Below are 15,173 nucleotides of genomic sequence, written 5' to 3'. Positions count from 1 at the left end.
CCAAGGTCTAAACACTTCTCCCCAGTTTTCTCAGAAAGCATCACACAGGAACGAATCACTGACCATTGTCAGGCAGAACACTGTCCCTGGCCAACCCACCAGTTGCCAGTTAACCAGTCGATCTGATTCCCTCCAAATCTGGGGCAAAATTCTCCGGAAACGGCGCGATGTCCGCCGACTGGCGCCCAAAACGGCGCAAATCAGACAGGCATCGCGCTGCCCAAAAGGTGCGGAATGCTCCGCATCTTTGGGGGCCGAGCCCCAACCTTGAGGGGCTAGGCCAGCGGCCGACGAATTTCCGCCCCTCCAGCTGGCGGAAAAGGCCTTTGGTGCCCCGCCAGCTGGCGCGGGAATGACATCTCCGGGTGGCGAATGCGCGGGAGCGTTAGCGGCCGCTGACAGCTTCCCACGCATGCGCAGTGGAGGGAGTCTCTTCCGCCTCCGCCATGGTGGAGACCGTGGCGGAGGTGGAAGGAAAAGAGTGGCCCCACGGCACAGGCCCGCCCGCGGATCGGTGGGCCCCGATCGTGGGCCAGGCCACCGTGGGGGCACCCCCCGGGGCCAGATCGGCCCACGCCCCCCCCCCAGGGCCCCGGAGCCTGCCCGTGCCGCCTTGTCCCGCCGGTAAGGTAGGTGGTTTAATTTACGCCGGCGGGACAGGCATTTTAGCGCCGGGACTTCAGCCCATTCGGGCCGGAGAATCGAGCGGGGGGGCCGGAGACTTCCGCAACCGGCGGGGGCGGGATTCACGCCAGCCCCCGGCGATTCTCCGACCCGGCGGGGGGTCGGAGAATCTCGTCCCTGGTTCTTGAGATCCACTCTGCACCGAGGAGTCTGGCTGAAGTCAAAACCCAGGACCATCATGTCCTGATAAGCTGGTTGCTTCAAACTTGAGTCTTCTGCTTAAAGACACATTCTGATTATGGACCCATGGACAAAAACAATGTACAAGAAATGGGAGCAAAGGAAATAAGCAGGAAGGACTCTTAGACATTAGAACCATCTTGAGTGATACAGGTTCACTTGGAGCTGTTCCCTTCAAAACTGGCAAAACAACTTCAAGTTGATATTGGATATTCTGAAATTAATGCAAATTACCTGGAATAGGAACAGTTAATATTCAAAATAGATGAATCAGCAGGAGAAATAATCAAGGACCTTGGTTGAAAGCAGACTCTGATAAAACATAGCTACAAAGCTTTTACAGACTGACACCTGACTGCGGAACTGCCAACACGGTGAAGGGCTGAATGCTCTTTAGCCAGTGTCCCAGTACAAATTTTGAACATTTTTAGTGGAAGAATCATTCATCATCGTTTAAATATGAATCAGAGAGAATTGACTTTATCCGAAATCTCACAGAATGACCATCAAACCCACCCTGCAGAGGACACGGTGAGTCATTTTATGAAAACATGACAGTTAACTCATGTCAAACTCTGGGAGGTGTTGATGATTTGGGGAGTTTAAGTGTTGTGACTTGCAGAGTCTCTCTGTGGAGTTCAGGGTGATTCCAAACTACCAACAAATTGTTGTAAAATGGATTCCCATTTGGCGGGATCCTATGCTTCTCCTGGTCAAACACGGTTTTTATTTTAATAAACATTTTATTGAGGTATTTTTGGTATAGAAACAACAACAAAATAGACAAGATGCATGAAACCATAAACATAGTGCAAAAACCATTTATCTTCCGTACAGGTCCCACCCTTATTACCCCCCTACTCTAACCTAAACTACTCCCCCCCCACCCCCCGCCACAGAGCATTGAGGGAGAACTAGGGAATAGGGACAGTGGGACTCTGAGGCAGAGCAGACAGGGAGAAGTTGCTGAACACAGCGGGTCTGGTGGCCTGAAGTGCATATGTTTTAATGCAAGAAGTATTACGGGTAAGGCAGATGAACTTAAGAGCTTGGATTAGCACTTGGAACTATGATGTTGTTGCCATTACAGAGACCTGGTTGAGGGAAGGGCAAGATTGGTAGCTAAACGTTCCAGGATTTAGATGTTTCAGGCGGGAGAGAGGGGGATGTAAAAGGGGTGGTGGAGTTGCGCTACTGGTTCGGGAGAATATCACAGCTGTACTATGGGAGGACACCTCAGAGGGCAATGAGGCTATATGGGGAGAGATCAGGAATAAGAAGGGTGCAGTCACTATGTTGGGGGTTTACTACAGGCCTCCCAAAAGCCAGCGGGAGATAGAGGAGCAGATAGGTAGATAGATTTTGGAAAAGAGTAAAAACAACAGGGTTGTGATGATGGGAGACTTCAACTTCCCCAGTATTGACTGGGACTCACTTAGTGCCAGTGGCTTAGACGGGGCAGAGTTTGTAAGGAGCATCCAGGAGGGCTTCTTAAAGCAATATGTGGACAGTCCAACTAGGGAAGGGGCGGTACTGGACCTGGTATTGGGGAATGAGCCCAGCCAGGTGGTAGAAGTTTCAGTAGGGGAGCATTTCGGGAACAGTGACCACAATTCAGTAAGTTTTAAAGTGCTGGTGGACAAGGATAAGAGTTGTTCTAGGATGAATGTGCTAAATTGGGGATAGGCTAATTATAACAATATTAGGCGGGAACTGAAGAACATAGATTGGGGGCGGGTGTTTGAGGGCAAATCAACATCTGACATGTGGGAGGCTTTCAAGTGTCAGCGGAAAGGAATTCAGGACCGGCATGTTCCTGTGAGGAAGAAGGATAAGTACGGCAATTTTCAGGAACCTTGGATAACCAGAGATATTGTAGGCCTCGTCAAAAAGAAAAAGGAGGCATTTGTCAGGGCTAAAAGGCTGGGAACAGACGAAGCCTGCGTGGAATATAAGGAAAGTAGGAAGGAACTTAAGCAAGGAGTCAGGAGGGCTAGGAGGGGTCACGAAAGGTCATTGGCAAATAGGGTTAAGGAAAATCCCAAGGCTTTTTCCACGTACATAAAAAGCAAGAGGGTAGCCAGGGAAAAGGTTGGCCCACTGAAGGATAGGCAAGGGAATTTATGTGTGGAGCCAGAGGAAATGGGCGAGGTACTAAATGAATACTTTGCTACTTTGCTGAATATTCAACAAAGAGAAGGAAGATGTTGAGTTTGGAGAAGGGTGTGTAGATAGCCTGGGTCACATTGAGATCCAAGAAGACGAGGTGTTGGGTGTCTTAAAATATGTTAAGGTAGATAAGTCCCCAGGGCCTGATGGGATCTACCCCAGAATACTGAAGGAGGCTGGAGAGGAAATTGCTGAGGCCTTGACAGAAATTTTTGGATCATCACTGTTTTCAGGTGATGACCCGGAGGACTGGAGAATAGCCAATGTTGTTCCTCTGTTTAAGAAGGGTCGCAAGGATAATCCAGGGAACTACAGGCCGGTGAGTCTTACTTCAGTGGTAGGGAAATTACTGGAGAGAATTCTTCGAGACAGGATCTACTCCCATTTGGAAGCAAATGGACGTATTAGTGAGAGGCAGCATGGTTTTGTGAAGGGGAGGTCGTGTCTCACTAACTTGATGGAGTTTTTCGAGGAGGTTACAAAGATGATTGATGCAGGTAGGGCAGTGGATGTTGTCTATATGGACTTCAGTAAGGCCTTTGACAAGGTCCCTCATGATAGACTAGTACAAAAGGTGAAGTCACACGGGATCAGGGGTGAACTGGCTAGGTCATAGAAGGCAGAGAGTAGCAATGGAAGGATGCTTTTCTAATTGGAGGGCTGTGACCAGTGGTGTTCCACGGGGATCATAGAACATAGAAAATACAGCACAGAACAGGCCCTTCGGCCCACGATATTGTGCCGAACCTTTGTCCTAGATTAATCATAGATTATCATTACAGTGCAGAAGGAGGCCATTCGGCCCCCTGAGTCTGCACCGGCTCTTGGAAAGAGCTCCCTACCCAAACTCAACACCTCCACCCAACACCAAGGGCACTTTTGGACACTAAGGGCAATTTATCATGGCCAATCCACCTACCCTGCACATCTTTGGACTGTGGGAGGAAACCGGAGCACCCGGAGGAAACCCACGCAGACACGGGGAGGACGTGCAGACTCCGCATAGACAGTGACCCAAGCCGGAATCGAACCTGGGACCCTGGAGCTGTGAAGCAATTGCGCTATCCACAATGCTACCGTGCTGCCCGTAAGAACAAATAAATCTACACTATATAATTTTACCGTAATCCATGTACCTATCCAATAGCTGCTTGAAGGTCCCTAATGTTTCCGACTCAACTACTTGCACAGGCAATGCATTCCATGCCCCCACTACTCTCTGGGTAAAGAACCTACCTCTGATATCCCTCCTATATCTTCCACCTTTCACCTTAAATTTATGTCCCCTTGTAATGGTTTGTTCCACCCGGGGAAAAAGTCTCTGACTGTCTACTCTATCTATTCCCCTGATCATCTTATAAACCTCTTGTGGTAGTATGTATTGGGGGTCATGTGGGACTGGAAGCCCATTGGCTGACAGATCCCGGGTCCTGGTTGGCCGTTGACCTCTAGCTCCGCCCTGAAGGCGGAGTATAAGAAGCCGGAGTCCTCCCCCGCAGGCCAGTCTACTATTGAGCTGCGGGGGAATAGACACGCTTAATAAAGCCTCATCGACTTCACTCTATTCGTCTCACGGAGTCTTTGTGCGCTACAATTTATTAAGCGTGCCTAAAAAGGACTATGGAGCTCAGGATCATTCCGGAATGCCTGAGGATCAGCCCCCACGCAGTGAACGCGGCAGCAGCCTTCAAGCACTGGCAGACTTGCTTCGAGGCCTACCTCAGAACGACCGCCGGCCGGTCACAGAAGACAAAAAACTACAGGTCCTGCACTCGAGGGTGAGCACGGAGATCTTCTCCCTCATCGAAGACTCGGAGGATTTCCAGACGGCGTTCGCAGCACTGAAAAGTCTCTATGTCCGCCCAGTTAACCAAATCTACGCTCGCTACCAGCTCGCGACGAGATGGCAAGGTCCCGGAGAATCGATGGACGAATTCTACGCCGCGCTGCTGATTTTGGGACGAGCCTGCAGCTGCCCTTCGGTGAAAGCAAATGAACACACGGACATGTTAATGCGCGAAGCTTTTGTGGCAGGTATGAATTCCTCCCAAATCCGCCAAAGACTTCTAGAAAGAGAGTCGCTAGGACTCTCAGAGGCCCGGGCCCTAGCAGCCTCCCTAGACGTGGCCGCGCGTAATACCCGCGCCTACGGCCCCGACTGCGCGGCAGCCCATTGGGCTCCGTACGTGCCCGTCACGACAAACCCACCCCCCCCCCCCGGACACCCCACAGGCTTGCGCGGTCCAAACGCCGAGTCGCACCGGGGGCGCCCGCTGTTATTTCTGCGGCCAGGCGAAACACCCCCGACAGCGCTGCCCGGCCCGCGCAGCTATCTGCAAAAGCTGCGGGAAAAAGGGCCATTACGCGGTTGTGTGCCGGTCCCGCGAGGTCGCCGCTGTCCCGGGAGAACAGGGAGCCCTGCAAGCCGTTTACGCGCCCCAACCCCCCCAGCACGCAATGTACCACCCGCAGGCGCAGCCGCTCTGGGTCCCAACCCCCGCGGTCCCGGGAGAACAGGGAGCCCTGCACGCCGCTTACGCTCCCCAACCCCCCTCCCCGCACCCCATGTATGACCCGCCGGCGCTACCGCTTTGGGTCCCGGCCACCACTCTCCACGGAGAAGAGGGAGTTTTGCGCGTCCCTAACGCCCCCCTAACCCCCACCCCGCGTCCCACGTCTGACCCGCCGGCGCCACCAACTTGGGTCCCGACCACCACGAGGGGAGGAAGGGCGCCGCCATCTTGGACCGCCCCAGACCTGTACGACGCGTGGGGGCGGCGATTTTGTCCACCCCCGCCGCCATCTTGTGACCCCCCAGCCACGTGCGATGTATGGGGGGGCCATTTTGTCCATCCCCGACGCCATCTTGGACGGCAACAACGGACCCCACTCGACTACTACAACCACGTCGCGCTTCAATTACGCTCGATCAAGCTCTGCCCCGGACACTCCAGACGACGACGACAACGGTGCTAATAAACGGCCACGAGACGCCATGCCTAGTCGACTCCGGGAGCACGGAGAGCTTTATCCACCCCGACACGGTAAGACGCTGTTCCTTGACCACCTATCCCAGCGCACAAAAGATTTCCCTAGCTGCAGGATCCCACTCCGTACAGATCCAAGGATTCTGCATAGTTACCCTAACGGTGCAGGGGAGGGAGTTCAAAAACTACAAACTAAACGTCCTTCCCCAACTCTGTGCCCCCACCTTGCTGGGATTAGATTTCCAATGCAATCTACAGAGCCTTACGTTCAAATTCGGCGGCCCAATACCCCCACTCACTATCTGCGGCCCCGCAACTCTCAAGGTGCAACCCCCGTCCTTGTTTGCGAACCTCACCCCGGATTGCAAACCCCTCGCCACTAGGAGCAGACGGTATAGCGCCCAGGACCGGACCTTCATTCGGTCCGAAGTCCAGCGGCTACGAAAGGAGGGCATAATCCAGGCCAGCAATAGTCCCTGGAGAGCGCAGGTGGTAGTAGTGAAGACAGGGGAGAAACAAAGGATGGTCATAGACTATAGCCAGACCATCAACAGGTACACACAACTAGACGCGTACCCTCTCCCCCGCATATCCGATATGGTCAATCGGATTGCCCAATATAAAGTCTTCTCCACCGTGGACCTCAAGTCCGCCTACCATCAGCTCCCCATCCGCCCAAGTGACCGCAAGTACACAGCCTTCGAGGCAGACGGGCGATTATACCATTTCCTAAGTGTCCCTTTTGGCGTCACAAACGGGGTCTCGGTCTTCCAACGGGAGATGGACCGAATGGTTGATCAACATGGGTTGCGGGCCACGTTCCCGTATCTCGACAATGTAACCATCTGCGGCCACGACCAGCAGGACCACGACGCCAACCTCCAAAAATTCCTCCAGACCGCCAAAGCCTTGAACCTCACGTACAACGAGGACAAGTGCGTTTTTAGCACCAATCGGCTAGCCATTCTGGGCTACGTGGTGCGCAATGGGATAATAGGCCCCGACCCCGAACGTATGCGCGCCCTCATGGAATTTCCCCTCCCGCACTGGCCAAAAGCCCTGAAACGCTGCCTGGGGTTCTTTTCATACTACGCCCAGTGGGTCCCCCAGTACGCAGACAAGGCCCGCCCCCTAATACAGACCACGACCTTCCCTCTGTCGACAGAGGCTTGCCAGGCCTTCAGCTGCATCAAAGCGGATATCGCAAAGGCCACGATGCGCGCCATCGACGAGTCCCTCCCCTTCCAGGTCGAGAGCGACGCCTCCGATGTAGCTCTCGCGGCCACCCTTAACCAAGCGGGCAGACCCGTGGCCTTTTTCTCCCGGACCCTCCACGCCTCAGAAATCCGCCACTCCTCAGTGGAAAAGGAAGCCCAAGCCATAGTGGAAGCTGTGCGACATTGGAGGCATTACCTGGCCGGCAGGAGATTCACTCTCCTCACGGACCAACGGTCGGTAGCCTTCATGTTCGATAATGCACAGCGGGGCAAAATCAAAAACGACAAGATCTTAAGGTGGAGGATCGAGCTCTCCACCTTCAACTATGAGATTTTGTATCGTCCCGGAAAGCTGAATGAGCCGTCCGATGCCCTATCCCGCGGCACATGTGCCAACGCACAAATTAACCGCCTCCGAACCCTCCACGAGGACCTCTGCCACCCGGGGGTCACTCGGTTTTTCCACTTCATCAAGTCCCGCAATCTCCCATACTCTTTAGAGGAGGTCCGTACAGTCACAAGGGACTGCCACATCTGCGCGGAATGCAAACCGCATTTTTTCAGGCCGGATGGAGCGCACCTGATTAAGGCTTCCCGCCCCTTTGAACGCCTCAGTCTCGATTTCAAAGGGCCCCTCCCCTCCACCGACCGCAACGCATATTTTCTTAATGTGGTGGACGAATACTCCCGCTTCCCTTTTGCCATTCCCTGCTCTGACATGACCGCGGCCACAGTCATTAAAGCCCTGAACAGCATCTTCACACTGTTCGGTTACCCCGCATACGTCCACAGCGACAGGGGGTCCTCTTTCATGAGTGACGAGCTGCGCCAGTTCCTGCTCAGCAAGGACATAGCCTCAAGCAGGACGACCAGCTACAACCCCCGGGGGAACGGGCAAGTAGAGAGGGAGAACGGCACGGTCTGGAAGGCCGTCCTACTGGCCCTACGGTCCAGGGACCTCCCAGTTTCACGGTGGCAGGAGATCCTCCCGGACGCTCTACAGTCCTTCCGGTCGTTATTATGTACGAGCACTAATCAAACGCCTCATGAGCGTCTCCTTGTCTTCCCTAGGAGGTCCTCCTCTGGAACGTCGCTGCCGACCTGGCTGGCGGCCCCAGGACCCATCTTGCTCCGAAAGCATGTGCGGGCACATAAGGCGGACCCGTTGGTCGAAAGGGTTCACCTCCTCCACGCGAACCCGCAGTACGCTTACGTGGAGTATACCGACGGCCGACAGGACACGGTCTCCCTGCGGGATCTGGCGCCCGCCGGCAACACACACACCCCCCCGACACCATTCACCCAACCCCCCCCCCTTCCTGCCACCGCCGCACCCCGCGACAGCCCCCTTCCCAGGAGGATCGGTTCCCCTCCCCTCAGGCCCGACCAAGAATAAAGCCCAAGCTGAAACCGTAAGGCTCCCGGAGACGACAACACCGATACAAGCACCACCACCACCACCGGGGCCGAGGCGATCGACATGGACGACCAGACCGCCCGACCGACTTATGGCGTCGATCTAAATTAAAATATGGACTTTTCACAAGAACATTTTGCTTTTCTCCCTATACCCTCTGTAAATAGTTGAAACAGGACAAAATTGTACAATACTGTATTGCCATGTGAATGTTTTTTTTCCTCCCAGGACCAGCCCTGTAAACCCTTACCACCATACGAAGCATCACCCCGCCGGGTTCATTTTTGACAAGGGGTGAATGTGGTAGTATGTATTGGGGGTCATGTGGGACTGGAAGCCCTAATGTCATTGGCTGACAGATCCCGGGTCCTGGTTGGCCGTTGACCTCTAGCTCCGCCCTGAAGGCGGAGTACAAGAAGCCGGAGTCCTCCCCCGCAGGCCACTCTACCATTGAGCTGCGGGGGAACAGACACGCTTAATAAAACCTCATCGACTTCACTCTACTCGTCTCACGGAGTCTTTGTGCGCTACACCTCTATCAAGTCGCCCCTCATCCTTCTCTGTTCTAATGAGAAAAGGCCTAGCAACCTCAACCTTTCCTCGTAAGACCTACTCTCCATTCCAGGTAACATCCTGGTAAATCTTCTTTGCACCTTTTCCAAAGCTTCCATATCCATCCTAAAATGAGGTGACCAGAACTGTACACAGTACTGCAAATGTGGCCGTACCAAAGTTTTGTACAGCTGCATCATCACCTCACGGCTCTTAAATTCAATCCCTCTGTTAATGAACGCGAGCACACCATAGGCCTTCTTCACAGCTCTATCCACTTGAGTGGCAACTTTCAAAGATGTATGAACATAGACCCCAAGATCTCTCTGCTCCTCCACATTGCCAAGAACTCTACCGTTAACCCTGTATTGCGCATTCATATTTGTCCTTCCAAAATGGACAACCTCACACTTTTCAGGGTTAAACTCCATCTGCCACTTCTCAGCCCAGCTCTGCATCCTATCTATGTCTCTTTGCAGCCGACAACAGCCCTCCTTACTATCCACAACTCCACCAATCTTCGTATCGTCTGCAAATTTACTGACCCACCCTTCAACTCCCTCATCCAAGTCATTAATGAAAATCACAAACAGCAGAGGACCCAGAACTGATCCCTGTGGTATGCCACTGGTAACTGGGATCCAGGCTGAATATTTGCCATCCACCACCACTCTCTGACTTCTATCGGTTAGCCAGTTCGTTATCCAACTGGCCAAATTTCCCACTATCCCATGCCTCTTTACTTTCTGCAGAAGCCTACCATGGGGAACCTTATCAAATGCCTTACTAAAATCCATGTACACTACATCCACTGCTTTACCTTCATCCACATGCTTGGTCACCTCCTCAAAGAATTCAATAAGATTTGTAAGGCAAGACCTACCCCTCACAAATCCGTGCTGACTATCCCTAATCAAGCAGTGTCTTTCCAGATGCTCAGAAATCCTATCCTTCAGTACCCTTTCCATTACTTTGCCTACCACCGAAGTAAGACTAACTGGCCTGTAATTCACAGGGTTATCCCTAGTCCCTTTTTTGAACAGGGGCACGACATTCGCCACTCTCCAATCCCCTGGTACCACCCCTGATGACAGTGAGGACGAAAAGATCATTGTCAACTGCTCTGCAATTTCATCTCTTGCTTCCCATAGAATCCTTGGATATATCCCATCAGGCCCGGGGGACTTGTCTATCCTCAAGTTTTTCAAAATGCCCAACACATCTTCCTTCCTAACAAGTATTTCCTCGAGCTTACCAGTCTGTTTCACACTGTCCCCTCCAACAATATTGCCCCTCTCATTTGTAAATACAGAAGAAAAGTACTCGTTCAAGACCTCTCCTATCTCTTCAGACTCAATACACAATCTCCCGCTACTGTCCTTGATCGGACCTACCCTCGCTCTAGTCATTCTCATATTTCTCACATATGTGTAAAAGGCCTTGGGGTTTTCCTTGATCCTACCCGCCAAAGATTGTTCATGCCCTCTCTTATCTCTCCTAATCCCTTTCTTCAGTTCCCTCCTGGCTATCTTGTATCCCTCCAATGCCCTGTCTGAACCTTGTTTCCTCAGCCTTACATAAGTCTCCTTTTTCCTCTTAACAAGACATTCAACCTCTCTTGTCAACCATGGTTCCCTCACTCGACCATCTCTTCCCTGCCTGACAGGGACATACATATCAAGGACACGTAGTACCTGTTCCTTGAACAAGTTCCACATTTCACTTGTGTCCTTCCCTGACAGCCAATGTTCCCAACTTATGCACTTCAATTCTTGTCTGACAACATCGTATTTACCCTTCCCCCAATTGTAAACCTTGCCCTGTTGCACGCACCTATCCCTCTCCATTACCAAAGTGAAAGTCACAGAATTGTGGTCACTATCTCCAAAATGATCCCCCACTAACAAATCTATCACTTGCCCTGGTTCATTACCCAGTACTAAATCCAATATTGCCCCTCCTCTGGTCGGACAATCTACATACTGTGTTAGAAAAGCTTCCTGGACACACTGCACAAACACCACCCCATCCAAACTATTTGATCTAAAGAGTTTCCACTCAATATTTGGGAAGTTAAAGTCACCCATGACTACTACCCTGTGACTTCTGCACCTTTCCAAAATCTGTTTCCCAATCTGTTCCTCCACATCTCTGCTACTACTGGGGGGCCTATAGAAAACTCCTAACAAGGTGACTGCTCCTTTCCTATTTCTAACTTCAACCCATACTACCTCATTAGGGTGATACTCTTCGAACTGCCTTTCTGCAGCTGTTATACTATCTCTAATTAACAATGCCACCCCCCCCCCCCCCACCTCTTTTACCACCCTCCCTAATCTTATTGAAACATCTATAACCAGGGACCTCCAACAACCATTTCTGCCCCTCTTCTATCCAAGTTTCCATGATGGCCACCACATCGTAGTCCCAAGTACTGATCCATGCCTTAAGTTCACCCACCTTATTCCTGATGCTTCTTGCGTTGAAGGATACACACTTCAACCAATCTCCGTGCCTGCAAGTACTCTCCTTTGTCAGTGTTCCCTTCCCCACTGCCTCATTACACGCTTTGGCGTCCTGAATATCGGCTACCTCAGTTGCTGGACTACAAATCCGGTTCCCATTCCCCTGCCAAATTAGTTTAAACCCTCCCGAAGAATACTAGAAAACCTCCCTCCCAGGATATTGGTGCCCCTCTGGTTCAGATGCAACCCGTCCTGCTTGTACAGGTCCAAACTTCCCCAGAATGCACTCCAATTATCCAAATACCTGAAGCCCTCCCTCCTACACCATTCCTGCAGCCACGTGTTCAACTGCACTCTCTCCCTATTCCTCGCCTCGCTATCACGTGGCACCGGCAACAAACCAGAGATGACAACTCTGTCTGTCCTGGATTTTAACTTCCAGCCTAACTCCCTAAACTTGTTTATTACCTCCACACCCCTTTTCCTACCTATGTCGTTGATACCAATGTGCACCATGACTTCTGGCTGCTCCCCCTCCCCTTTAAGGATCCTGAAGACACGATCCGAGACATCCCTGACCCTGGCACCCGGGAGGCAACATACCTTCCGGGAGTCTCGCTCGCGACCACAGAATCTCCTATCTATTCCCCTAACCATTGAATCTCCTACAGCTATTGCTTTTCTATTCTCCCCCCTTCCCTTCTGAGCCCCAGAGCCAGACTCAGTGCCAGAGACCTGGCCGCTAGGGCCTTCCCCGGTAGGTCATCCCCCCCCAACAGCATCCAAAACGGTATACTTGTTTTGAAGGGGAACGGCCACGAGGGATCCCTGCACTGTCTGCCTGTTTGTTTTTTTCCCCCTGACTGTAACCCAGCTATTCTTGTCCTGTACCTTGGGTGTGGTTACCTCCCTGTAACTCTTCTCAATCACCCCCTCTGCCTCCCGGATGATCCGAAGTTCAACCATCTTCAGCTCCAGTTCCTAACACGGTCTTTGAGGAGCTGAAGTTGGGTGCACTTCACGCAGGTATAGTCAGCGGGGACACCGGTGGTATCCCTGACCACCCACATCCTACAGGAGGAGCATGCAACTGGCCTAGCCTCCATCCCCTCTTACCTGACAGAATATAGCTGCCCTGTGGACTAACTAGATCTCGCCCTCCGACTCTGCTCCCAGTCAGCTACACTTTCTGTAAACTCCTGGCTCTCTTCTCACTCTTTGCGGAAATGTCAGAAACAAAATGAAAGGAGCACCTTACTCCCTCCTCACCTAACTCCCTCGGTCACCAAACTCTTACTATAGCACTCAAAAAGCACCAAATTCAGCACTCCCTCGGTCACCAAACTCTTACTATAGCACTCAAAATGCACCAAATTCAGCACCCAGTGCTGGGACCTTTGCTGTTTGTAGTATATATAAATGATTTGGAGGACAATGTAACTGGTCTGATTAGTAAGTTTGCAGACGACACAAAGGTTGGTGGAATTACGGATAGCGATGAGGACTGTCAGAGGATACAGCAGGATTTAGATTGTTTGGATACTTGGGCGGAGAGATGGCAGGTGGAGTTTAATCCGGACAAATGTGAGGTAATGTATTTTGGAAGGTCTAATGCAGGTAGGGAATATACGGTGAATGGTAGAACCCTCAAGAGTATTGAAAGTCAGAGAGATCTGGGAGTACAGGTCCACAGGTCACTGAAAGGGGCAACACTGGTGGAGAAGGTAGTCAAGAAGGCATACGACATGCTTGCCTTCATTGGCCGGGGCATTGAGTATAAGAATTGGCAAGTCATGTTGCAGCTGTATAGAACCTTAGTTAGGCCACACTTGGAGTACAGTGTTCAATTCTGGTCGCCACACTACCAGATGGATGTGGAGGCTTTAGAGAGGGTGCAGAAGAGATTTACCAGAATGTTGCCTGGTATGGAGGGCATTAGCTATGAGGAGCGGTTGAATAAACTCGGTTTGTTCTCACTGGAACGAAGGAGGTTGAGGGGCGACCTGATAGAGGTCTACAAAATTATGAGGGGCAGAGACAGAGTGGATAGTCAGCGTCTTTTCCCCGGGGTAGAGGGGTCAATTACTTGGGGGCATAGGTTTAAGGTGAGAGGGGCAAGGTTTAGAGTAGATGTACGAGGGAAGTTTTCTACACAGAGGGTAGTGGGTGTCTGGAACTCGCCTCCGGAGGTGGTGGTGGAAGCAGGGACAATAGTGACATTTAAGGGGCATCTTGACAAATACATGAATAGGATGGGAATAGAGGGATACGGACCCAGGAAGTGTAGAAGATTGTAGTTTAGTCGGGCAGCATGGTCGGCACAGGCTTGGAGGGCCGAAGGGCCTGTTCCTGTGCTGTACATTTCTTTGTTCTTTGTTCTTTGATTAATTTTCCGCAAGGAAGTCGACGAATGGTTGCCACCTCCAGGTGAAACCTAACAGTGAACCTTTCAAGGCAAACTTAATTTTCTCCATACAAAGAAAGCTAGCCATGTCCAATCGCCAGGTCTCCGACTTCAGGGGCTTTGAGTCCCTCCATGCCAATAGTATCCGTCTCCGGGCTACCAGGGAAGCAAAGGCCAGAAGATCTGCCTCTTTCTCCTCCTGGATTCCCGGATCTTCTGACAGGTGGAAAATCGCCCACTCTGGATTCAGCTCCACCCTTGTTTTTAAAACCTTGGACATGACGTCCGCAAACTCCTGCCAAACTCGTCGAAGCTTTGGACATGGTTCGCTGGTCCACCCGTGCATTTTGTGCACCTGTCCTACACCCCAAAGAATCTGCTCATCCGGGCCACTGTCATGTGAGCCCGGTGCACAACCGTAAATTGTATCAGGATGAGCCTGGCACATGTTGCAGACGTGTTGACTCTACTCAACGCGTCTGCCCAAAAACCATCCTCTATCTCACCTCCCTGCTCCTCCTCCCACTTACGCTTCAGCTCCTCGGTCTGCGTCTCCTCTGACCCCATAAGCTCCTTATAGCTACAAAATGCTCCCCTCCCCTACCACCCTCTGGAAATTACCCTGTCCTGAATCCCCCTCAGCGGTAGGAGCGGGAAGGTTGCCACCTGTTTACGAAAGAAGTCCCGCACCTGCAAGTATCTGAATTTGTTTCCCCTCGCCAGCCCAAACATTTCCTCCAGCACCCTCATACTCGGAAAGCTCCCCTCTATGAACACATCCCCCATCCTCCCAATCCCTACTCTCCGCCATACCCGGAACCCCCATCCATACTCCCTGGGGCAAACCGGTGGTTATCACATATTGGGGCCCAGACCGATGCTCCCACTGCTCCCACATGCCGCCTCCACTGACCCCAAATTCTCAGGGCCGCCCCTACCACGGGGTTGGTGAAGTAACGCGCCGGCGGGAGCGGCAGAGGCGCAGTTACCAATGCCCCAGACTGGTGCCCTTACAAGAAGCCCCCTCCATATGCACCCATGCCGACGCCCTCCCCCACCACCCACTTGCTGATCATGGCTATGTTAGCCGCCCAGTAA

Source organism: Scyliorhinus torazame, chromosome 5 (assembly GCF_047496885.1).
Source record: "Scyliorhinus torazame isolate Kashiwa2021f chromosome 5, sScyTor2.1, whole genome shotgun sequence".
Taxonomy (NCBI): domain Eukaryota; kingdom Metazoa; phylum Chordata; class Chondrichthyes; order Carcharhiniformes; family Scyliorhinidae; genus Scyliorhinus; species Scyliorhinus torazame.
The sequence above is the reverse complement of the archived record's forward strand: the minus strand, read 5'-3'. Positions refer to the sequence as shown.